The sequence below is a fragment of the Myxine glutinosa genome, chromosome 2, assembly GCF_964187855.1.
Source record: "Myxine glutinosa chromosome 2, kmMyxGlut1.1, whole genome shotgun sequence".
Classification (NCBI taxonomy): domain Eukaryota; kingdom Metazoa; phylum Chordata; class Myxini; order Myxiniformes; family Myxinidae; genus Myxine; species Myxine glutinosa.
In genome coordinates, this window is record NC_136262.1 from 188,760,184 (window position 1) to 188,774,614 (window position 14,431).

The following is a 14,431-nucleotide window of genomic DNA, read 5'->3' on the forward strand; positions in this document are numbered from 1 at the left end:
TGGTTTTTCCACACTAATACAAGTGCAAAAGTGTTTTTTCAACACTAACACAAGTGCGAAAAGTGGTTTTTCAACACTAACCCAAGTGCGAAAAGTGGTTTTTCAACACTAACACAACTGCGAAAAGTGGTTTTTCAACACTATCACAAGTGCAAAAAGTGTTTTTTCCACACAAATACAAGTGCAAAAGTGGTTTTTCAACACTAACACAAGTACGAAAAGTGGTTTTTCAACACTAACACAAGTGCGAAAAGTGGTTTTTCAACACTAACACAAGGGCGAAAAGTGGTTTTTCCACACTAATACAAGTGCAAAAGTGGTTTCCTGCACCAACACAAGTGCGAAAAGTGGTTTTTCCACACTAATACAAGTGCAAACGTGGTTTCCTGCACGAACACAAGTGCGAAAAGTGGTTTTCAACACTAACACAAGTGCGAAAAGTGGTTTTTCAACACTAACACAAGTGCGAAAAGTGGGTCTTCAACACTATCAGAAGTGCGAAAAGTGGTTTTTCCACACTGAATACAAGTGCAAAAGTGTTTTTTCAACACTAACACAAGTGCGAAAAGTGGTTTTTCAACACTAACCCAAGTGCGAAAAGTGGTTTTTCAACACTAACACAACTGCGAAAAGTGGTTTTTCAACACTATCACAAGTGCAAAAAGTGTTTTTTCCACACAAATACAAGTGCAAAAGTGGTTTTTCAACACTAACACAAGTACGAAAAGTGGTTTTTCAACACTAACACAAGTGCGAAAAGTGGTTTTTCAACACTAACACAAGGGCGAAAAGTGGTTTTTCCACACTAATACAAGTGCAAAAGTGGTTTCCTGCACCAACACAAGTGCGAAAAGTGGTTTTTCAACACTAACACAAGTGCGAAAAGTGGTTTTTCAACACTAACACAAGTGCGAAAAGTGGTTTTTCAACACTAACACAAGTGCGAAAAGTGGTTTTTCCACACTAATACAAGTGCAAAAGTGGTTTCCTGCACCAACACATGTGCGAAAAGTGGTTTTTCAACACTAACACAAGTGCGAAAAGTGGGTTTTCAACACTATCACAAGTGCAAAAAGTGTTTTTTCCACACTAATACAAGTGCAAAAGTGGTTTCCTGCACCAACACAAGTGCGAAAAGTGGTTTCCTTCACTAAAACATGTGCGAAAAGTGGGTTTTCAACACTAACACAAGTGCGAAAAGTGGTTTTTCAACACTAACACAAGTGCGAAAAGTGGTTTTTCCACACTAATACAAGTGCAAAAGTGGTTTCCTGCACCAACACAAGTGCGAAAAGTGGTTTTTCAACACTAACACAAGTGCGAAAAGTGGTTTTTCAACACTAACACAAGTGCGAAAAGTGGTTTTTCCACACTAATACAAGTGCAAAAGTGGTTTCCTGCACCAACACAAGTGCGAAAAGTGGTTTTTCAACACTAACACAACTGCGAAAAGAGATTTTTCAACACTAACACAAGTGCGAAAAGTGGTTTTTCAACACTATCACAAGTGCAAAAAGTGTTTTTTCCACACTAATACAAGTGCAAAAGTGGTTTCCTGCACCAACACAAGTGCGAAAAGTGGTTTTTCAACACTAACACAAGTGCGAAAAGTGGTTTTTCAACACTATCACAAGTGCAAAAAGTGGTTTTTCCACACTAATACAAGTGCAAAAGTGGTTTCCTGCACCAACACAAGTGCGAAAAGTGGTTTTTCAACACTAACCCAAGTGCAAAAAGTGGTTTCCTTCACTAACACATGTGCAAAAAGTGGGTTTTCAACACTATCACAAGTGCAAAAAGTGGTTTCCTTCACTAACACATGTGCGAAAAGTGGGTTTTCAAACTATCACAAGTGCGAAAAGTGGTTTTTCCACACTAATACAAGTGCAAAAGTGTTTTTTCAACACTAACACAAGTGCGAAAAGTGGTTTTTCAACACGAACACAAGTGCGAAAAGTGGTTTTTCAACACTATCACAAGTGCAAAAATTGTTTTTTCCACACTAATACAAGTGCAAAATTGGTTTCCTGCACCAACACAAGTGCGAACAGTGGTTTTTCAACACTAACACAAGTGCGAAAAGTGGTTTTTCCACACTAATACAAGTGCAAAAGTGGTTTCCTGCACCAACACAAGTGCGAAAATTGGATTTTCAACACTAACACAAGTCCGAAAAGTGGTTTTTCAACACTATCACAAGTGCAAAAAGTATTTTTTCCACACTAATACAAGTGCAAAAGTGGTTTCCTGCACCAACACAAGTGCGAAAAGTGGTTTTTCAACACTAACACAAGTGCGAAAAGTGGTTTTTCAACACTAACACAAGGGCAAAAAGTGGTTTTTCCACACTAATATAAGTGCAAAAGTGGTTTCCTGCACCAACACAAGTGCGAAAAGTGGTTTTTCAACACTAACACAAGTGCGAAAAGTGGTTTTTCAACACTAACACAAGTGCGAAAAGTGGTTTTTCAACACTAACACAAGTGCGAAAAGTGGTTTTTCCACACTAATACAAGTGCAAAAGTGGTTTCCTGCACCAACACAAGTGCGAAAAGTGGTTTTTCAACACTAACACAAGTGCGAAAAGTGGTTTTTCAACACTATCACAAGTGCAAAAAGTGTTTTTTCCACACTAATACAAGTGCAAATGTGGTTTCCTGCACCAACACAAGTGCGAAAAGTGGTTTCCTTCACTAACACATGTGCGAAAAGTGGGTTTTCAGCACTATCACAAGTGCGAAAAGTGTTTTTCCACACTAATACAAGTGCAAAAGTGGTTTCCTGCACCAACACAAGTGCAAAAAGTGGTGTTTTCCACACTAGTACAAATGCAAAAGTGGTTTCCTGCACCAACACAAGTGCGAAAAGTGGTTTTTCAACACTAACACAAGTGCGAAAAGTGGTTTTTCAACACTAACACAAGTGCGAAAAGTGGTTTTTCCACACTAATACAAGTGCAAAAGTGGTTTCCTGCACCAATGCAAGTGGGAAAAGTGGCTGTTCAACACTAACACAAGTGCGAAAAGTGGTTTTTCAACACTATCACAAGTGCAAAAAGTGTTTTTTCCACACTAATAAAAGTGCAAAAGTGGTTTCCTGCACCAACACAAGTGCGAAAAGTGGTTTTTCCACACTAACACACGTGCGAAAAGTGGTTTTTCAACACTAACACAAGTGCGAAAAGTGGTTTTCCACACTAATACAAGTGCAAAAGTGGTTTCCTGCACCAACACAAGTGCGAAAAGTGGTTTTTCAACACTAACACAAGTGCGAAAAGTGGTTTTTCAACACTAACATAAGTGCGAAAAGTGGTTTTTCAACACTAACTCAAGTGCGAAAAGTGGTTTTTTCCACACTAATACAAGTGCAAACGTGGTTTCCTGCACGAACACAAGTGCGAAAAGTGGTTTTTCAACACTAACACAAGTGCGAAAAGTGGTTTTTCAACACTAACTCAAGTGCGAAAAGTGGTTTTTCCACACTAATACAAGTGCAAACGTGGTTTCCTGCATGAACACAAGTGCGAAAAGTGGTTTTTCAACACTAACACAAGTGCGAAAAGTGGTTTTTCAACACTAACACAAGTGCGAAAAGTGGGTCTTCAACACTATCACAAGTGCGAAAAGTGGTTTTGCCACACTAATACAAGTGCAAAAGTGTTTTTTCAACACTAACACAAGTGTGAAAAGTGGTTTTTCAACACTATCACAAGTGCAAAAAGTGTTTTTTCCACACTAATACAAGTGCAAAAGTGGTTTCCTGCACCAACACAAGTGCGAAAATTGGATTTTCAACACTAACACAAGTCCGAAAAGTGGTTTTTCAACACTATCACAAGTGCAAAAAGTGTTTTTTCCACACTAATACAAGTGCAAAAGTGGTTTCCTGCACCAACACAAGTGCGAAAAGTGGTTTCCTTCACTAAAACATGTGCGAAAAGTGGGTTTTCAACACTAACACAAGTGCGAAAAGTGGTTTTTCAACACTAACACAAGTGCGAAAAGTGGTTTTTCCACACTAATACAAGTGCAAAAGTGGTTTCCTGCACCAACACAAGTGCGAAAAGTGGTTTTTCAACACTAACACAACTGCGAAAAGAGATTTTTCAACACTAACACAAGTGCGAAAAGTGGTTTTTCAACACTATCACAAGTGCAAAAAGTGTTTTTTCCACACTAATACAAGTGCAAAAGTGGTTTCCTGCACCAACACAAGTGCGAAAAGTGGTTTTTCAACACTAACACAAGTGCGAAAAGTGGTTTTTCAACACTATCACAAGTGCAAAAAGTGGTTTTTCCACACTAATACAAGTGCAAAAGTGGTTTCCTGCACCAACACAAGTGCGAAAAGTGGTTTTTCAACACTAACCCAAGTGCAAAAAGTGGTTTCCTTCACTAACACATGTGCAAAAAGTGGGTTTTCAACACTATCACAAGTGCAAAAAGTGGTTTCCTTCACTAACACATGTGCGAAAAGTGGGTTTTCAAACTATCACAAGTGCGAAAAGTGGTTTTTCCACACTAATACAAGTGCAAAAGTGTTTTTTCAACACTAACACAAGTGCGAAAAGTGGTTTTTCAACACGAACACAAGTGCGAAAAGTGGTTTTTCAACACTATCACAAGTGCAAAAAGTGTTTTTTCCACACTAATACAAGTGCAAAATTGGTTTCCTGCACCAACACAAGTGCGAACAGTGGTTTTTCAACACTAACACAAGTGCGAAAAGTGGTTTTTCCACACTAATACAAGTGCAAAAGTGGTTTCCTGCACCAACACAAGTGCGAAAATTGGATTTTCAACACTAACACAAGTCCGAAAAGTGGTTTTTCAACACTATCACAAGTGCAAAAAGTATTTTTTCCACACTAATACAAGTGCAAAAGTGGTTTCCTGCACCAACACAAGTGCGAAAAGTGGTTTTTCAACACTAACACAAGTGCGAAAAGTGGTTTTTCAACACTAACACAAGGGCAAAAAGTGGTTTTTCCACACTAATACAAGTGCAAAAGTGGTTTCCTGCACCAACACAAGTGCGAAAAGTGGTTTTTCAACACTAACACAAGTGCGAAAAGTGGTTTTTCAACACTAACACAAGTGCGAAAAGTGGTTTTTCAACACTAACACAAGTGCGAAAAGTGGTTTTTCCACACTAATACAAGTGCAAAAGTGGTTTCCTGCACCAACACAAGTGTGAAAAGTGGTTTTTCAACACTAACACAAGTGCGAAAAGTGGTTTTTCAACACTATCACAAGTGCAAAAAGTGTTTTTTCCACACTAATACAAGTGCAAATGTGGTTTCCTGCACCAACACAAGTGCGAAAAGTGGTTTCCTTCACTAACACATGTGCGAAAAGTGGGTTTTCAGCACTATCACAAGTGCGAAAAGTGTTTTTCCACACTAATACAAGTGCAAAAGTGGTTTCCTGCACCAACACAAGTGCAAAAAGTGGTGTTTTCCACACTAGTACAAATGCAAAAGTGGTTTCCTGCACCAACACAAGTGCGAAAAGTGGTTTTTCAACACTAACACAAGTGCGAAAAGTGGTTTTTCAACACTAACACAAGTGCGAAAAGTGGTTTTTCCACACTAATACAAGTGCAAAAGTGGTTTCCTGCACCAATGCAAGTGGGAAAAGTGGCTGTTCAACACTAACACAAGTGCGAAAAGTGGTTTTTCAACACTATCACAAGTGCAAAAAGTGTTTTTTCCACACTAATAAAAGTGCAAAAGTGGTTTCCTGCACCAACACAAGTGCGAAAAGTGGTTTTTCCACACTAACACACGTGCGTAAAGTGGTTTTTCAACACTAACACAAGTGCGAAAAGTGGTTTTCCACACTAATACAAGTGCAAAAGTGGTTTCCTGCACCAACACAAGTGCGAAAAGTGGTTTTTCAACACTAACACAAGTGCGAAAAGTGGTTTTTCAACACTAACATAAGTGCGAAAAGTGGTTTTTCAACACTAACTCAAGTGCGAAAAGTGGTTTTTCCACACTAATACAAGTGCAAACGTGGTTTCCTGCACGAACACAAGTGCGAAAAGTGGTTTTTCAACACTAACACAAGTGCGAAAAGTGGTTTTTCAACACTAACTCAAGTGCGAAAAGTGGTTTTTCCACACTAATACAAGTGCAAACGTGGTTTCCTGCATGAACACAAGTGCGAAAAGTGGTTTTTCAACACTAACACAAGTGCGAAAAGTGGTTTTTCAACACTAACACAAGTGCGAAAAGTGGGTCTTCAACACTATCACAAGTGCGAAAAGTGGTTTTGCCACACTAATACAAGTGCAAAAGTGTTTTTTCAACACTAACACAAGTGCGAAAAGTGGTTTTTCAACACGAACACAAGTGCGAAAAGTGGTTTTTCAACACTATCACAAGTGCAAAAAGTGTTTTTTCCACACTAATACAAGTGCAAAAGTGGTTTCCTGCACCAACACAAGTGCGAAAATTGGATTTTCAACACTAACACAAGTCCGAAAAGTGGTTTTTCAACACTATCACAAGTGCAAAAAGTGTTTTTTCCACACTAATACAAGTGCAAAAGTGGTTTCCTGCACCAACACAAGTGCGAAAAGTGGTTTCCTTCACTAAAACATGTGCGAAAAGTGGGTTTTCAACACTAACACAAGTGCGAAAAGTGGTTTTTCAACACTAACACAAGTGCGAAAAGTGGTTTTTCCACACTAATACAAGTGCAAAAGTGGTTTCCTGCACCAACACAAGTGCGAAAAGTGGTTTTTCAACACTAACACAAGTGCGAAAAGTGGTTTTTCAACACTAACACAAGTGCGAAAAGTGGTTTTTCCACACTAATACAAGTGCAAAAGTGGTTTCCTGCACCAACACAAGTGCGAAAAGTGGTTTTTCAACACTAACACAAGTGCGAAAAGTGGTTTTTCAACAGTATCACAAGTGCAAAAAGTGTTTTTTCCACACTAATACAAGTGCAAAAGTGGTTTCCTGCACCAACACAAGTGCGAAAAGTGGTTTTTCAACACTAACACAAGTGCGAAAAGTGGTTTTTCAACACTAACACAAGTGCGAAAAGTGGTTTTTCAACACTAACACAAGTGCGAAAAGTGGTTTTTCCACACTAACACAAGTGCGAAAAGTGGTTTTTCCACACTAATACAAGTGCAAAAGTGGTTTCCTGCACCAACACAAGTGCGAAAAGTGGTTTTTCAACACTAACACAAGTGCGAAAAGTGGTTTTTCAACACTAACACAAGTGCGAAAAGTGGTTTTTTCCACACTAATACAAGTGCAAAAGTGGTTTCCTGCACCAACACAAGTGCGAAAAGTGGTTTTTCAACACTAACACAAGTGCGAAAAGTGGTTTTTCAACACTATCACAAGTGCAAAAAGTGTTTTTTCCACACTAATACAAGTGCAAAAGTGGTTTCCTGCACCAACACAAGTGCGAAAAGTGGTTTTTCAACACTAACACAAGTGCGAAAAGTGGTTTTTCAACACTATCACAAGTGCAAAAAGTGGTTTTTCCACACTAATACAAGTGCAAAAGTGGTTTCCTGCACCAACACAAGTGCGAAAAGTGGTTTTTCAACACTAACCCAAGTGCAAAAAGTGGTTTCCTTCACTAACACATGTGCAAAAAGTGGGTTTTCTACACTATCACAAGTGCAAAAAGTGGTTTCCTTCACTAACACATGTGCGAAAAGTGGGTTTTCAAACTATCACAAGTGCGAAAAGTGGTTTTTCCACACTAATACAAGTGCAAAAGTGTTTTTTCAACACTAACACAAGTGCGAAAAGTGGTTTTTCAACACGAACACAAGTGCGAAAAGTGGTTTTTCAACACTATCACAAGTGCAAAAAGTGTTTTTTCCACACTAATACAAGTGCAAAATTGGTTTCCTGCACCAACACAAGTGCGAACAGTGGTTTTTCAACACTAACACAAGTGCGAAAAGTGGTTTTTCCACACTAATACAAGTGCAAAAGTGGTTTCCTGCACCAACACAAGTGCGAAAATTGGATTTTCAACACTAACACAAGTCCGAAAAGTGGTTTTTCAACACTATCACAAGTGCAAAAAGTATTTTTTCCACACTAATACAAGTGCAAAAGTGGTTTCCTGCACCAACACAAGTGCGAAAAGTGGTTTTTCAACACTAACACAAGTGCGAAAAGTGGTTTTTCAACACTAACACAAGGGCAAAAAGTGGTTTTTCCACACTAATACAAGTGCAAAAGTGGTTTCCTGCACCAACACAAGTGCGAAAAGTGGTTTTTCAACACTAACACAAGTGCGAAAAGTGGTTTTTCAACACTAACACAAGTGCGAAAAGTGGTTTTTCAACACTAACACAAGTGCGAAAAGTGGTTTTTCCACACTAATACAAGTGCAAAAGTGGTTTCCTGCACCAACACAAGTGCGAAAAGTGGTTTTTCAACACTAACACAAGTGCGAAAAGTGGTTTTTCAACACTATCACAAGTGCAAAAAGTGTTTTTTCCACACTAATACAAGTGCAAATGTGGTTTCCTGCACCAACACAAGTGCGAAAAGTGGTTTCCTTCACTAACACATGTGCGAAAAGTGGGTTTTCAGCACTATCACAAGTGCGAAAAGTGTTTTTCCACACTAATACAAGTGCAAAAGTGGTTTCCTGCACCAACACAAGTGCAAAAAGTGGTGTTTTCCACACTAGTACAAATGCAAAAGTGGTTTCCTGCACCAACACAAGTGCGAAAAGTGGTTTTTCAACACTAACACAAGTGCGAAAAGTGGTTTTTCAACACTAACACAAGTGCGAAAAGTGGTTTTTCCACACTAATACAAGTGCAAAAGTGGTTTCCTGCACCAATGCAAGTGGGAAAAGTGGCTGTTCAACACTAACACAAGTGCGAAAAGTGGTTTTTCAACACTATCACAAGTGCAAAAAGTGTTTTTTCCACACTAATAAAAGTGCAAAAGTGGTTTCCTGCACCAACACAAGTGCGAAAAGTGGTTTTTCCACACTAACACACGTGCGAAAAGTGGTTTTTCAACACTAACACAAGTGCGAAAAGTGGTTTTCCACACTAATACAAGTGCAAAAGTGGTTTCCTGCACCAACACAAGTGCGAAAAGTGGTTTTTCAACACTAACACAAGTGCGAAAAGTGGTTTTTCAACACTAACATAAGTGCGAAAAGTGGTTTTTCAACACTAACTCAAGTGCGAAAAGTGGTTTTTCCACACTAATACAAGTGCAAACGTGGTTTCCTGCACGAACACAAGTGCGAAAAGTGGTTTTTCAACACTAACACAAGTGCGAAAAGTGGTTTTTCAACACTAACTCAAGTGCGAAAAGTGGTTTTTCCACACTAATACAAGTGCAAACGTGGTTTCCTGCATGAACACAAGTGCGAAAAGTGGTTTTTCAACACTATCACAAGTGCAAAAAGTGGTTTTTCCACACTAATACAAGTGCAAAATTGGTTTCCTGCACCAACACAAGTGCGAACAGTGGTTTTTCAACACTAACACAAGTGCGAAAAGTGGTTTTTCCACACTAATACAAGTGCAAAAGTGGTTTCCTGCACCAACACAAGTGCGAAAATTGGATTTTCAACACTAACACAAGTCCGAAAAGTGGTTTTTCAACACTATCACAAGTGCAAAAAGTATTTTTTCCACACTAATACAAGTGCAAAAGTGGTTTCCTGCACCAACACAAGTGCGAAAAGTGGTTTTTCAACACTAACACAAGTGCGAAAAGTGGTTTTTCAACACTAACACAAGGGCAAAAAGTGGTTTTTCCACACTAATACAAGTGCAAAAGTGGTTTCCTGCACCAACACAAGTGCGAAAAGTGGTTTTTCAACACTAACACAAGTGCGAAAAGTGGTTTTTCAACACTAACACAAGTGCGAAAAGTGGTTTTTCAACACTAACACAAGTGCGAAAAGTGGTTTTTCCACACTAATACAAGTGCAAAAGTGGTTTCCTGCACCAACACAAGTGCGAAAAGTGGTTTTTCAACACTAACACAAGTGCGAAAAGTGGTTTTTCAACACTATCACAAGTGCAAAAAGTGTTTTTTCCACACTAATACAAGTGCAAATGTGGTTTCCTGCACCAACACAAGTGCGAAAAGTGGTTTCCTTCACTAACACATGTGCGAAAAGTGGGTTTTCAGCACTATCACAAGTGCGAAAAGTGTTTTTCCACACTAATACAAGTGCAAAAGTGGTTTCCTGCACCAACACAAGTGCAAAAAGTGGTGTTTTCCACACTAGTACAAATGCAAAAGTGGTTTCCTGCACCAACACAAGTGCGAAAAGTGGTTTTTCAACACTAACACAAGTGCGAAAAGTGGTTTTTCAACACTAACACAAGTGCGAAAAGTGGTTTTTCCACACTAATACAAGTGCAAAAGTGGTTTCCTGCACCAATGCAAGTGGGAAAAGTGGCTGTTCAACACTAACACAAGTGCGAAAAGTGGTTTTTCAACACTATCACAAGTGCAAAAAGTGTTTTTTCCACACTAATAAAAGTGCAAAAGTGGTTTCCTGCACCAACACAAGTGCGAAAAGTGGTTTTTCCACACTAACACACGTGCGAAAAGTGGTTTTTCAACACTAACACAAGTGCGAAAAGTGGTTTTCCACACTAATACAAGTGCAAAAGTGGTTTCCTGCACCAACACAAGTGCGAAAAGTGGTTTTTCAACACTAACACAAGTGCGAAAAGTGGTTTTTCAACACTAACATAAGTGCGAAAAGTGGTTTTTCAACACTAACTCAAGTGCGAAAAGTGGTTTTTCCACACTAATACAAGTGCAAACGTGGTTTCCTGCACGAACACAAGTGCGAAAAGTGGTTTTTCAACACTAACACAAGTGCGAAAAGTGGTTTTTCAACACTAACTCAAGTGCGAAAAGTGGTTTTTCCACACTAATACAAGTGCAAACGTGGTTTCCTGCATGAACACAAGTGCGAAAAGTGGTTTTTCAACACTAACACAAGTGCGAAAAGTGGTTTTTCAACACTAACACAAGTGCGAAAAGTGGGTCTTCAACACTATCACAAGTGCGAAAAGTGGTTTTGCCACACTAATACAAGTGCAAAAGTGTTTTTTCAACACTAACACAAGTGCGAAAAGTGGTTTTTCAACACGAACACAAGTGCGAAAAGTGGTTTTTCAACACTATCACAAGTGCAAAAAGTGTTTTTTCCACACTAATACAAGTGCAAAAGTGGTTTCCTGCACCAACACAAGTGCGAAAATTGGATTTTCAACACTAACACAAGTCCGAAAAGTGGTTTTTCAACACTATCACAAGTGCAAAAAGTGTTTTTTCCACACTAATACAAGTGCAAAAGTGGTTTCCTGCACCAACACAAGTGCGAAAAGTGGTTTCCTTCACTAAAACATGTGCGAAAAGTGGGTTTTCAACACTAACACAAGTGCGAAAAGTGGTTTTTCAACACTAACACAAGTGCGAAAAGTGGTTTTTCCACACTAATACAAGTGCAAAAGTGGTTTCCTGCACCAACACAAGTGCGAAAAGTGGTTTTTCAACACTAACACAACTGCGAAAAGAGATTTTTCAACACTAACACAAGTGCGAAAAGTGGTTTTTCAACACTATCACAAGTGCAAAAAGTGTTTTTTCCACACTAATACAAGTGCAAAAGTGGTTTCCTGCACCAACACAAGTGCGAAAAGTGGTTTTTCAACACTAACACAAGTGCGAAAAGTGGTTTTTCAACACTATCACAAGTGCAAAAAGTGGTTTTTCCACACTAATACAAGTGCAAAAGTGGTTTCCTGCACCAACACAAGTGCGAAAAGTGGTTTTTCAACACTAACCCAAGTGCAAAAAGTGGTTTCCTTCACTAACACATGTGCAAAAAGTGGGTTTTCAACACTATCACAAGTGCAAAAAGTGGTTTCCTTCACTAACACATGTGCGAAAAGTGGGTTTTCAAACTATCACAAGTGCGAAAAGTGGTTTTTCCACACTAATACAAGTGCAAAAGTGTTTTTTCAACACTAACACAAGTGCGAAAAGTGGTTTTTCAACACGAACACAAGTGCGAAAAGTGGTTTTTCAACACTATCACAAGTGCAAAAAGTGTTTTTTCCACACTAATACAAGTGCAAAATTGGTTTCCTGCACCAACACAAGTGCGAACAGTGGTTTTTCAACACTAACACAAGTGCGAAAAGTGGTTTTTCCACACTAATACAAGTGCAAAAGTGGTTTCCTGCACCAACACAAGTGCGAAAATTGGATTTTCAACACTAACACAAGTCCGAAAAGTGGTTTTTCAACACTATCACAAGTGCAAAAAGTATTTTTTCCACACTAATACAAGTGCAAAAGTGGTTTCCTGCACCAACACAAGTGCGAAAAGTGGTTTTTCAACACTAACACAAGTGCGAAAAGTGGTTTTTCAACACTAACACAAGGGCAAAAAGTGGTTTTTCCACACTAATACAAGTGCAAAAGTGGTTTCCTGCACCAACACAAGTGCGAAAAGTGGTTTTTCAACACTAACACAAGTGCGAAAAGTGGTTTTTCAACACTAACACAAGTGCGAAAAGTGGTTTTTCAACACTAACACAAGTGCGAAAAGTGGTTTTTCCACACTAATACAAGTGCAAAAGTGGTTTCCTGCACCAACACAAGTGCGAAAAGTGGTTTTTCAACACTAACACAAGTGCGAAAAGTGGTTTTTCAACACTATCACAAGTGCAAAAAGTGTTTTTTCCACACTAATACAAGTGCAAATGTGGTTTCCTGCACCAACACAAGTGCGAAAAGTGGTTTCCTTCACTAACACATGTGCGAAAAGTGGGTTTTCAGCACTATCACAAGTGCGAAAAGTGTTTTTCCACACTAATACAAGTGCAAAAGTGGTTTCCTGCACCAACACAAGTGCAAAAAGTGGTGTTTTCCACACTAGTACAAATGCAAAAGTGGTTTCCTGCACCAACACAAGTGCGAAAAGTGGTTTTTCAACACTAACACAAGTGCGAAAAGTGGTTTTTCAACACTAACACAAGTGCGAAAAGTGGTTTTTCCACACTAATACAAGTGCAAAAGTGGTTTCCTGCACCAATGCAAGTGGGAAAAGTGGCTGTTCAACACTAACACAAGTGCGAAAAGTGGTTTTTCAACACTATCACAAGTGCAAAAAGTGTTTTTTCCACACTAATAAAAGTGCAAAAGTGGTTTCCTGCACCAACACAAGTGCGAAAAGTGGTTTTTCCACACTAACACACGTGCGTAAAGTGGTTTTTCAACACTAACACAAGTGCGAAAAGTGGTTTTCCACACTAATACAAGTGCAAAAGTGGTTTCCTGCACCAACACAAGTGCGAAAAGTGGTTTTTCAACACTAACACAAGTGCGAAAAGTGGTTTTTCAACACTAACATAAGTGCGAAAAGTGGTTTTTCAACACTAACTCAAGTGCGAAAAGTGGTTTTTCCACACTAATACAAGTGCAAACGTGGTTTCCTGCACGAACACAAGTGCGAAAAGTGGTTTTTCAACACTAACACAAGTGCGAAAAGTGGTTTTTCAACACTAACTCAAGTGCGAAAAGTGGTTTTTCCACACTAATACAAGTGCAAACGTGGTTTCCTGCATGAACACAAGTGCGAAAAGTGGTTTTTCAACACTAACACAAGTGCGAAAAGTGGTTTTTCAACACTAACACAAATGCGAAAAGTGGGTCTTCAACACTATCACAAGTGCGAAAAGTGGTTTTGCCACACTAATACAAGTGCAAAAGTGTTTTTTCAACACTAACACAAGTGCGAAAAGTGGTTTTTCAACACGAACACAAGTGCGAAAAGTGGTTTTTCAACACTATCACAAGTGCAAAAAGTGTTTTTTCCACACTAATACAAGTGCAAAAGTGGTTTCCTGCACCAACACAAGTGCGAAAATTGGATTTTCAACACTAACACAAGTCCGAAAAGTGGTTTTTCAACACTATCACAAGTGCAAAAAGTGTTTTTTCCACACTAATACAAGTGCAAAAGTGGTTTCCTGCACCAACACAAGTGCGAAAAGTGGTTTCCTTCACTAAAACATGTGCGAAAAGTGGGTTTTCAACACTAACACAAGTGCGAAAAGTGGTTTTTCAACACTAACACAAGTGCGAAAAGTGGTTTTTCCACACTAATACAAGTGCAAAAGTGGTTTCCTGCACCAACACAAGTGCGAAAAGTGGTTTTTCAACACTAACACAAGTGCGAAAAGTGGTTTTTCAACACTAACACAAGTGCGAAAAGTGGTTTTTCCACACTAATACAAGTGCAAAAGTGGTTTCCTGCACCAACACAAGTGCGAAAAGTGGTTTTTCAACACTAACACAAGTGCGAAAAGTGGTTTTTCAACACTATCACAAGTGCAAAAAGTGTTTTTTCCACACTAATACAAGTGCAAAAGTGGTTTC